We start from the raw sequence: 10163 nt of genomic DNA, 5'->3' as shown, positions 1-10163 counted from the left end.
CCTATGCATCTCTTCCCTATGGCTGTTCCCAAGTTACACGCCTTTATACTAAAACAAGAATCTAGAAGGCAACTTTCTCTGAGTTCTGTGAGCTTTTTTAGCAAATTATTCATAATTGAACCCAAAGAATCAATTTTGTAGAACAATCATCAATCAATTAAAAATAAATAAATATAATTATTTTTAAAAAGAAACCTTTTTAAAGGTCACTGGAACCTCTAATCTATAGTTAGTCATTCAGATACTACGGCAACAACCTGGACTTGTGACTGGCATCTGAAATGTGTGTGGGAGGACAACCTGTGGGCTCTTAACTCTATTTCCACATAGTGTCAGAATTGAGCTGAATTATAGGGCTTCCCTGGTGGCTCAGTTGGTAAAGAATCTGCCTGCAATGCAGGAGACCTGGGTTCAATCCCTGGGTCAGGAAGATCCCCTGGAGAAGAAAAGAGCAACCCACTCCAGTATTCTTGCCTGGGAAATCCCATGGACAGAGGAGCCTGGTGGGCTACAGTCCATGGGGTCACAAGAGTGGGACACGACTTAGTGACTAAACCACATAGGTCACATAGCTGGTGTCTAAGAATTACGTGTTCATGGAGAAAAAAAAACATTGGAACTAGATGCAGAATCAGGCAACACGAAGGGTGAAAGACAAGGAGAGGTCACAAATAAATCTGAATTTCTACTTTGTGAAGTTGGATGGATAGGGCTTTCAAACTTACTGAACAAAGGCTCGATCACAGTCACCACACTGCACAACTTGAGGAGGCACCATCCACTTTTTAGTCAATGGCAATGATGCCCTTGATGTTGTGTACAACCAACAGCCCCATATGACATATGATCCCTAGGGAGACAATTAGTTTCCCTAACCTGGGCCTAACTTCTTCCTATCTACCATTTTCCCCTGGTATACTTGAGGTTGTAATCAGTGACCACATGCCAAAGCCCAATGCAATCAAATGTTTCATGTTTAGCTCTTCAAGTCAGATTCCACCAAAATCACATCATAAACCTGAGCCTTCAGAAAAACTTTGGGCAAAAAGAAAGTAAGAAGAAAGGATCCGTGTGCACCTGACTCATGTTAGGATGTGTTTCAGGGTCATTCACTCTCTCCCCACTCATCACTGTTATCAGTGCAATACTAGTGTGCTATGCTATGCTAAGTCACTTCAGTCGTGTCTGACTCTGTGCGACCCCAGAGATGGCAGCCCACCAGGCTCCACCATCCCTGGGATTCTCCAGGCAAGAACACTGGAGTGGGTTGCCATTTCCTTCTCCAATGCATGAAAGTGAAAAGTGAAAGTGAAATCAGTCAGTCGTGTCCGACTCTGTGCAACCCCATGGACTGCAGCCCACCAGGCTCCTCCATCCATGGGACTTTCCAGGCAAGAGTACTGGAGTGGGGTGCCATTGCCTTCTCCACAATACTAGTATAGCCCAGCACATATGGCCTTCCGGTCACATGGTCTGCTGATGGGAAGAGCCTTGCATGCTGCTTCTTCAGGGCTTCTGTAGCAGTAAGTCATGTTCCATAGAGTCTGATCAGAGGTCCAAGACTGACTCACCCTTTGCAGCTTAAGAAGGCTGGAGCAAGAGACAAAGACCTCTCCATGCCTCCTCTGGTGACATCAAAGCAGTGCATATGACGCTGTATCCCTTAAAGAATGATCTGGACACAGCTCCTCCTGGGATTCCAGTTGTCTAAAGCAGACAGGGACCCATTCCACCCACTAAGTGGCAGCAGGTAGAGGTGTTCACACCTCAGAATGTCACAGTAAATCAGGCAACACTGGGTGGAATCTAGGGACCCTCACTGGCCATTCTGTGGACAGGCAAACTGTAGCCCCATCCCAAAGCATGACCCACTGGCAGATCAACCTCTGTGAAGCAGGGAAACCTAAAAGAGCCAAATCCTGGGTTGATAAAGACAAAGTCTTCCTGAATGATCATGTAGGTTAAGGAGTAGTTTATAGGAAAGTCATCCTGATGTCTGGTTGGAAAGGCCTGCATTGGAATTCTGCTATGCCTATCTCTAGCTTGGATGAGATTCTCAAGCTTTCTGTGCCTCAGTGTTCTCATCTGTAAGATGAGGATGATAATAATTGTTTTTATCATAGAGGGCAATGTATGGAAAGCAGGAAACATATGGAGCACTTAACTTAGGTCAGTGCCTGGCATGATAAGTACCTAATAATGTTTAGTATTATTACTCTGTTAGAACAGGAGTCTGACACTTACTGCTCTCAAGCCATCAAGAGCAAGCTGACAGGTTGCAGTCCCTGCCTGCTTCTCTTAAGCTCCACAGTTTGTGAAGTAAGATACTAACAGCATTTGTCACAAAAGGCTTATGGTGAGGAATAAGACTCTCAAATCCTGCCTTATTGGCAGGCTATAGTTTTAACATTTAAATGGCCTGAACATTTTTCATTCCTCTAATATACTGTCTACTTGGACAGCTGTGTGGGGTCAAGAAGTTTTCCACCTCTGTGGGCCTCAGCTTACTTGAATATAAACCAAAAATCCTCTGAGGTCCCTTCCAGCAATAACATTCTGAGCCTATGACCCCAGGCCTGCATAGAACTGGCCAGGGTACCTTTACACTTGTGTGTGAAGTTCCTTTTTTTCCCACTGAGGCTTTTAGCTCATTTCTGATAAACAGTGTTTCAATAATAAAGTCAGAATAATCCTCGAAATTTACAAATGTGATATCAAAAGAAAAATTAAAATACCTCTTAATGGTAAAATACTTCCCAATGGGTATTTCTAACACATCACAATTTGTCTTATAACTAGGTAACAGTCACTGTAACCCCTCCCACCTCATTGAGAAATCAAGAGGTTATAAAGCATATTTCATAAATAAAAATATGTAGACATTGTACCAAGGACTGATCTCTAGCTCTGCAGGGTCCTACAACAAAGAATTATAGTATTCCAGGGTGGCAGAGAACTTTAAAATCCATCTAGTATGACCATCTATCTGATACAGTATCCCTGCCAGCAGCATCTACTCTGTGTTTAAAAACCTTCAGTGATGAGAAACTCAATCTTTAGCATTAGTTTTTTTCATCTCTCCAACAAGGACCAGCCCCACAGCTAGGTGCTGGTAACACAGGAAGAATCCCTGTCCTCAAAGAGCTTATAGTCTAGATGGAAATACAGATGAATAAATGAATACAGTGAGATATTATACTGAACTTAATTAATCTCTGTGGTTTCCTTTTCCAATGGTATTATTTCCTTGAATAACACCATTGCCCAAGTCAGTCAAAGATTTTTACACATCCTTGATGAAAATGAGGAGTATTACAGCAGAAATGCTAATAGATCTGGTCAAAACTTCATTTGGGGGTATTCAATGTAGGTTCACAGAAGAAACAATAGTTTGACAGCCAAATAATCTTGATTCATACAGTCTAGACTCTGCCAAGAGAAGAAAAGGCTCTTGAAAATTAAGAGCTATTTCCCAAGACAGCAAGGTGGACATCAGTGGTTCTCAAACTTTGATGCGTATCAGAATCACCTGGAGGGCCCATGAAAACACAGGTTGCTGGTTCAATTCAGTTCAGTTCAGTTCAGTCGCTCAGTCGTGTCCGACTCTTTGCAACCCCATGAATCTCAGCACGCCAGGCCTCCCTGTACATCACCAACTCCCAGAGTTCACCCAGACTCACGTCCATCGAGTCAGTGAAGCCATCCAGCCATCTCATCCTCTGTCGTCCCCTTTTCCTCCTGCCCCCAATCCCTCCCAGCATCACAGTCTTTTCCAATGAGTCAACACTTCGCATGAGGTGGCCAAAGTACTGGAGTTTCAGCTTTAGCATCATTCCTTCCAAAGAAATCCCAGGGCTGATCTCCTTCAGAATGGACTGGTTGGATCTCCTTGCAGTCCAAGGGACTCTCAAGAGTCTTCTCCAACACCACAGTTCAAAACCATCAATTCTTCGGTGCTCAGCCTTCTTCACAGTCCAACTCTCACATCCATACATGACCACAGGAAAAACCATAGCCTTGACTAGACAAACCTTTGTTGGCAAGTAATGTGTCTGCTTTTGAATATGCTATCTAGGTTGGTCATAACTTTTCTTCCAAGGAGTAACGTCTTTTAATTTCATGGCTGCAGTCACCATCTGCAGTGATTTTGGAGCCCAGAAAAATAAAGTCTGATACTGTTTCCACTGTTTCCCCATCTATTTCCCATGAAGTGATGGGACCAGATGCCATGATCTTCATTTTCTGAATGTTGAGCTTTAAGCCAACTTTTTCACTCTCCACTTTCACTTTCATCAAGAGGCTTTTGAGTTCCTCTTCACTTTCTGCCATAAGGGTGGTGTCATCTGCATATCTGAGGTTATTGATACTTCTCCCGGCAATCTTGATTCCAGCTTGTGCTTCTTCCATTAAATATACTTAATTCCTCCAAATATTTTTCATATACTTTGGAGTCTCATCTCATCACTATCTATCCTGGCTGAAGTCCTCCAAACCCACAACAGCTTGCCTATATCAGATCAGATCAGATCAGTCGCTCAGTCGTGTCCGACTCTTTGTGACCCCATGAATAGCAGCACGCCAGGCCTCCCTGTCCATCACCAACTCCCAGAGTTCACCCAGACTCACGTCCATCGAGTCAGTGATGCCATCCAGCCATCTCATCCTCTGTCGTCCCCTTCTCCTCTTGCCCCCAATCCCTCCCAGCATCAGAGTCCTTTCCAATGAGTCAACTCTTCACATGAGGTGGCCAAAGTATTGGAGTTTCAGCTTTAGCATCATTCCTTCCAAAGAAATCCCAGGGCTGATCTCCTTCAGAATGGACTGGTTGGATCTCCTTGCAGTCCAAGGGACTCTCAAGAGTCTTCTCCAACACCACAGTTCAAAAGCATCAATTCTTCGGTGCTCAGCCTTCTTCACAGTCCAACTCTCACATCCATACATGACCACAGGAAAAACCATAGCCTTGACTAGACGAACCTTTGTTGGCAAAGTAATGTCTCTGCTTTTGAATATGCTATCTAGGTTGGTCATAACTTTCCTTCCAAGGAGTAAATGTCTTTTAATTTCATGGCTGCAGTCACCATCTGCAGTGATTTTGGAGCCCAGAAAAATAAAGTCTGACACTGTTTCCACTGTTTCCCCATCTATTTCCCATGAAGTGATGGGACAGGATGCCATGATCTTCGTTTTCTGAATGTTGAGCGTTAAGCCAACTTTTTCACTCTTCCACTTTCACTTTCATCAAGAGGCTTTTTAGTTCCTCTTCACTTTCTGCCATAAGGGTGGTATCATCTGCATATCTGAGGTTATTGATATTTCTCCCGGCAATCTTGATTCCAGCTTGTGTTTCTTCCAGTCCAGCGTTTCTCATGATGTACTCTGCATATAAGTTAAATAAGCAGGGTGACAATATACAGCCTTGACGAACTCCTTTTCCTATTTGGAACCAGTCTGTTGTTCCATGTCCAGTTCTAACTGTTGCTTCTTGACCTGCATACAAATTTCTCAAGAGGCAGGTCAGGTGGTCTGGTATTCCCATCTCTTTCAGAATTTTCCACAGTTTACTGTGATCCACACAGTCAAAGGCTTTGGCATAGTCAATAAAGCAGAAATAGATGCTTTTCTGGAACTCTCTTGCTTTTTCCATGATCCAGCAGATGTTGGCAATTTGATCTCTGGTTCCTCTTCCTCTTCTAAAACCAGCTTGAACATCAGGAAGTTCACGGTTCATGTATTGCTGAAGCCTGGCTTGGAGAATTTTGAGTATTACTTTACTAGCATGTGAGATATTCTGTACATAAAACCCTGAAATGGGAGAAAATACCATAGGATCAACACTTTGACCTTAATGATCAATGTTTACTGACTATACCTTTCTTTCCTAGACCTAGGCATCAAGTTGGAGCAGGTTTTTGAGACAGAGGCTGCTATTTAGTTTAGTTCAGTCACTCAGTCATGTCCGACTCTGCAACCCTATGGACTGCAGCCTTCATGGAGCTTACAGTCTAATGAAGAAGAGACTAAATAATTACATGCATACAGGGAGCTATTCAGCTCAGTTCAGTTGCTCAGTTGTATCCTACTCTTTGTGACCCCATGTACCACAGCACGCCAGGCTTCCCTGTCCATCACCAACTCCCAGAGTTTAATCAAACTGAAGTCCATCGAGTCATCCAACCATCTCATCCTCTGTTGTCCCCTTTTCCTCCTGCTCCCAATCCCTCCCAGCATCAGGGTCTTTTCAAACAAGTCAGTTCTTCACATCAAGTGACCAAAGTACTGGAGATTCAGCTTCAGCATCACTCCTTCCAATGAATATTCAGGACTGATTTCCCTTAGGATTGACTGGTTGAATATCCTTGCAGTCCAAGAGACTCTCAAGAGTCTTCTCCAACACCACAGTTCAAAAGCATCAATTCTTCGGCACTCATCTTTCTCTCAAAGTCCAACTCTCACATCCATACATGACTACTGGAAAAACAATAGCTTTGACTAGACAGACCTTTGTTGGCAAAGTAATCTCTCTGCTTTGTAATATGCTGTTTAGGTTGGTCACAGCTTTTCTCCAAGGAGCAAGTGTCTTTTAATTTCATGGCTGCAGTCACCATCTGCAGTGATTTTGGAGCTCAGTTAGAGACTGCTAAGTGAGCCTCAGTATCCACTATTATTCTTCTTAGTGATAATAAAACCACCCACACCCCAGTTTTAGCTGAGTACATGGCTGTCTAACTGAAGACTTACATCCCTCCCTTCCTTGTAACTGAGTACAGTCACATGAGTATGTTCTAGTTCATAATCTAATTTTTAACAAACCATTTACTCTTGTCTTCCTTCTTCCTCTGCCCTAGTTGCTGAGAACAGGGATAACTATAGCAGCTTTGTGCCCAGAGATAAAAGCACCATACTGAAGATAGCAGGGCAGACCAGCCCACCTGGGTCTCTGGATTATTTCCTGAGGTAGAAAGCAGTCTACCCACCCTAGACAGCCCATCCACCTCTGGGCTATTAGATAAGGTAGAAAGAAACTTCTATAATCTTTTGGGTCACTGTAACTAATGCAAGAGTCATCCTCATGTGGTCCCTATTGATGCAGATTGCATTCAGTATAGATGCAGATTTAGACATTCATCTACCCATCCATCCATTCAGTAAAGGCACTGAATGTCTACTAGGTATTGGACGCTATGTATTCTGAACCTTCAGAGAGGGCAATGGCAGCCCACTCCAGTACTCTTGCCTGGAAAATCCCATGGACAGAGGAGCCTGTTAGCCTGCAGGCCATGGGGTCACTAAGAGTCAGATACGACTGAGCAACTTCACTTTCACTTTTCACCTTCATGCATTGGAGAAGGAAATGGCAACCCACTCCAGTGTTCTTGCCTGGAGAATCCCAGGGACGGGGGAGCCTGGTGGGCTGCCGTCTATGGGGTCACACAGAGTCAGATACAACTGAAGCGACTTAGCAGCAGCAGCAGCATTCTGAACCTTATACATGGTGGTATCAATTTTCCTGGGATGGGCAATGCATTGCTCTTTGTTTACAGTCTTTACTGTTAAAACACCAGGGGACTGTCCGGTCTATGTTAGTTTTTTCAACTCTTTGTCAACCTTTATAACATTGTCTACTCTGTGACAGATGCCTTATCTGGGATATCCCCTTCAATTCTCATAACAACTTTATGAGAAAGATAATTGTTATTCTCATTTTACAAGTTTAAAAACTAAGCTTTTCTTAAAAATTGGCTTTAATTTCCTAAAGAATGAGCAAATAATATCTTAAGAGACTGGGAGAGATTTCTAGCATTTTCTAAGCAGTAAAGAGTGACAGAACAATATCTTTATCAAAGACCTTTTGACACTGCTCTGATCTGTCTTCTCAAATTCAATCTATTTAACAACAGCCCTCTGCTCTGTATGAAAAAACATGGTTTCCTAGTCAAATAAGCTTGAGAAATATTGCACAGTAAGGAGATTCACACTGTGCATTTAAACATTATAGTCCCTGACAAAGACCTGTAGAAAAGAGACCTGTTTGAGTTGATTTAACACAATGTTTCCAAAATGAACCTGGCTGTTTTCAAGTCATGCTATTAACTTCCCTCCGAACTTTGAGGAAGAGGTGCTCTAGACATAACTGCAATGCAGTGAGATAGGAAGTTTCTTGTTTCATGTGTTTTGATTCCCCATCACTGCTGAGTGTTACACCTGATTGATGATATCCTTCCAAGAAAAATTATATTCTTTTAAAGTTCAAGTAATGCTTTACAAAAAGGTGGGATTTCAGGCAACACCAAAGAGAAAATCATTTTTCTTTGAGAATTTCTTGGATTCCTCAAATTCTACCTGGAATACTGCCACCATATCTGTTCTGCTGACCTTCTAAGGAAAGAGAAGGACAAGGTTTGCTGTTAGGGGCTTAAGCACTTAGAAACAACAATGACTTCTTTATGAGGCAGGCAATATGCTAGTGTCATAATTCAGGGGGTTTGAATTTGAATTTCAAGACCATTACAGCAAGTGTAACTCAGCAGTGTGATATAGCTCAGTCAAATTGGGGAAATGGGAATTGGTTCTTTTACGGGTGAAGAAATTGAGTCAGGGGACAATGATAGGTCATCTGTATTAGGGAAACTCCCAAGCAGGTTGTAAATCTTCTGTTTCTAAAGGAGCTTTCTGGATATAGTATTCAGTCCATATACAAATTTTAAAAAGAAAGCATAGAACCAGCTCAAAACAAGCAACTGTAAAAACAAGTTTCAGGGTATGCAGATGGGCAGAAAAAGTGGCGTTGTCAAGGAGCTGATGGTTGGAGAGGATGGAAAGCTGGTGAGTGCCCTCTGCCCTCTCCACCCTTCCGGAAATGAAAATGATTGCAGCACAAATGCATGCTCATTAAGCAGCAGGCCTAATGAAGGGCAGACTTTTTTGGCCCTGTCTGCAATGCCAGGGACCTTGCTCCAGTGTTGTCATGGAGAAGTTATTGTCATCCTCCTGGCAACAGGTTACCTAGGTGAATACCACACAGCCTCACCTGGCCCAGTAAGAAGTGGGGCCCATGCTGTGCGCCATCCCCAGGCTGCTTTGCCTGCCCTCTCCTTTCACTTTCTCACTCCCTCAGCCACACCACTGCCTTTAAGAGACGTAATGGCACCCCACTCCAGTACTCTTGCCTGGAAAATCCCTTGGACGGAGGAGCCTGGTAGGCTGCAGTCCATGGGGTCGCTAGGAGTCGGACACGACTGAGCAAATTCATTTTCACTTTTCACTTTTATGCACTGGAGAAGGAAATGGCAACCCACTCCAGTGTTCTTGCCTGGAGAATCCCAGGGACGGTGGAGCCTGGTGGGCTGCCGTCTGTGGGGTCACACAGAGTCAGACACAACTGAAGTGACTTAGCAGCAGCAGTAGCAGCAGCAGCATTCATTCTTGTGCAAACAGACACTATAGAAGTTTATCTGCATGAGAGGTGGGGTGGGGCAGTATTCATGGCCCTTTTCTACTTCTGACTTTCAAAGTTTCAAAGTGTGGCTATGGGCACATTTGACATGTGACCTGGGCAGTCATGTCCATTCCCATCAACCTACAACTAAAATGAGAAGGGCTCTCAAAAGAAACACCCCTTTCCACCTATTTTTACTGAATGCCCCAGTGCCAAAATTAAAACAAATTACAAACATAAGAAATACCTTCAGTGATGATCAAAGTCTATACCACAAAATGAAATGAAGCTCTAAGCCAATTAACCTGTGAATTTGATCAATTAGCTATATATAGATAAATGAAACAATTCAGTTCCAGCAAATTCTCAATCAACTCATAAGGTTGCCAGATTTACCAAATATTTAGCAATACTACTCAGCAAAGGATTTTTGCCCAAATTGTAGTGTCATCTCAATTCCATGTTCTTCCTGTGTTGACAAAGCTTTCAGGTGTGGAAAACAGGCAGAGTGTGATAATTCCAAGGTCTATCCCCACCTCACTAGCCCTGAGAAAGGCACTGACCTAGTTTCCATCTAGCATCTCTCCTGTAGGGCCCCAGATAGCCCACGGCTAAATGGTGAGCATTTTCAACATTGCTTAGGGTAAGGTCTGAACCCGCATGAGGATCTGTTTAGACCTATCTATCCTAGAAGGATCCAAGGGGTCCTTCCCTGGATCCCTTG

This window comes from Bos javanicus, chromosome 8, assembly GCF_032452875.1.
Source record: "Bos javanicus breed banteng chromosome 8, ARS-OSU_banteng_1.0, whole genome shotgun sequence".
NCBI lineage: Eukaryota > Metazoa > Chordata > Mammalia > Artiodactyla > Bovidae > Bos > Bos javanicus.
This window is presented reverse-complemented; position numbering follows the sequence as displayed.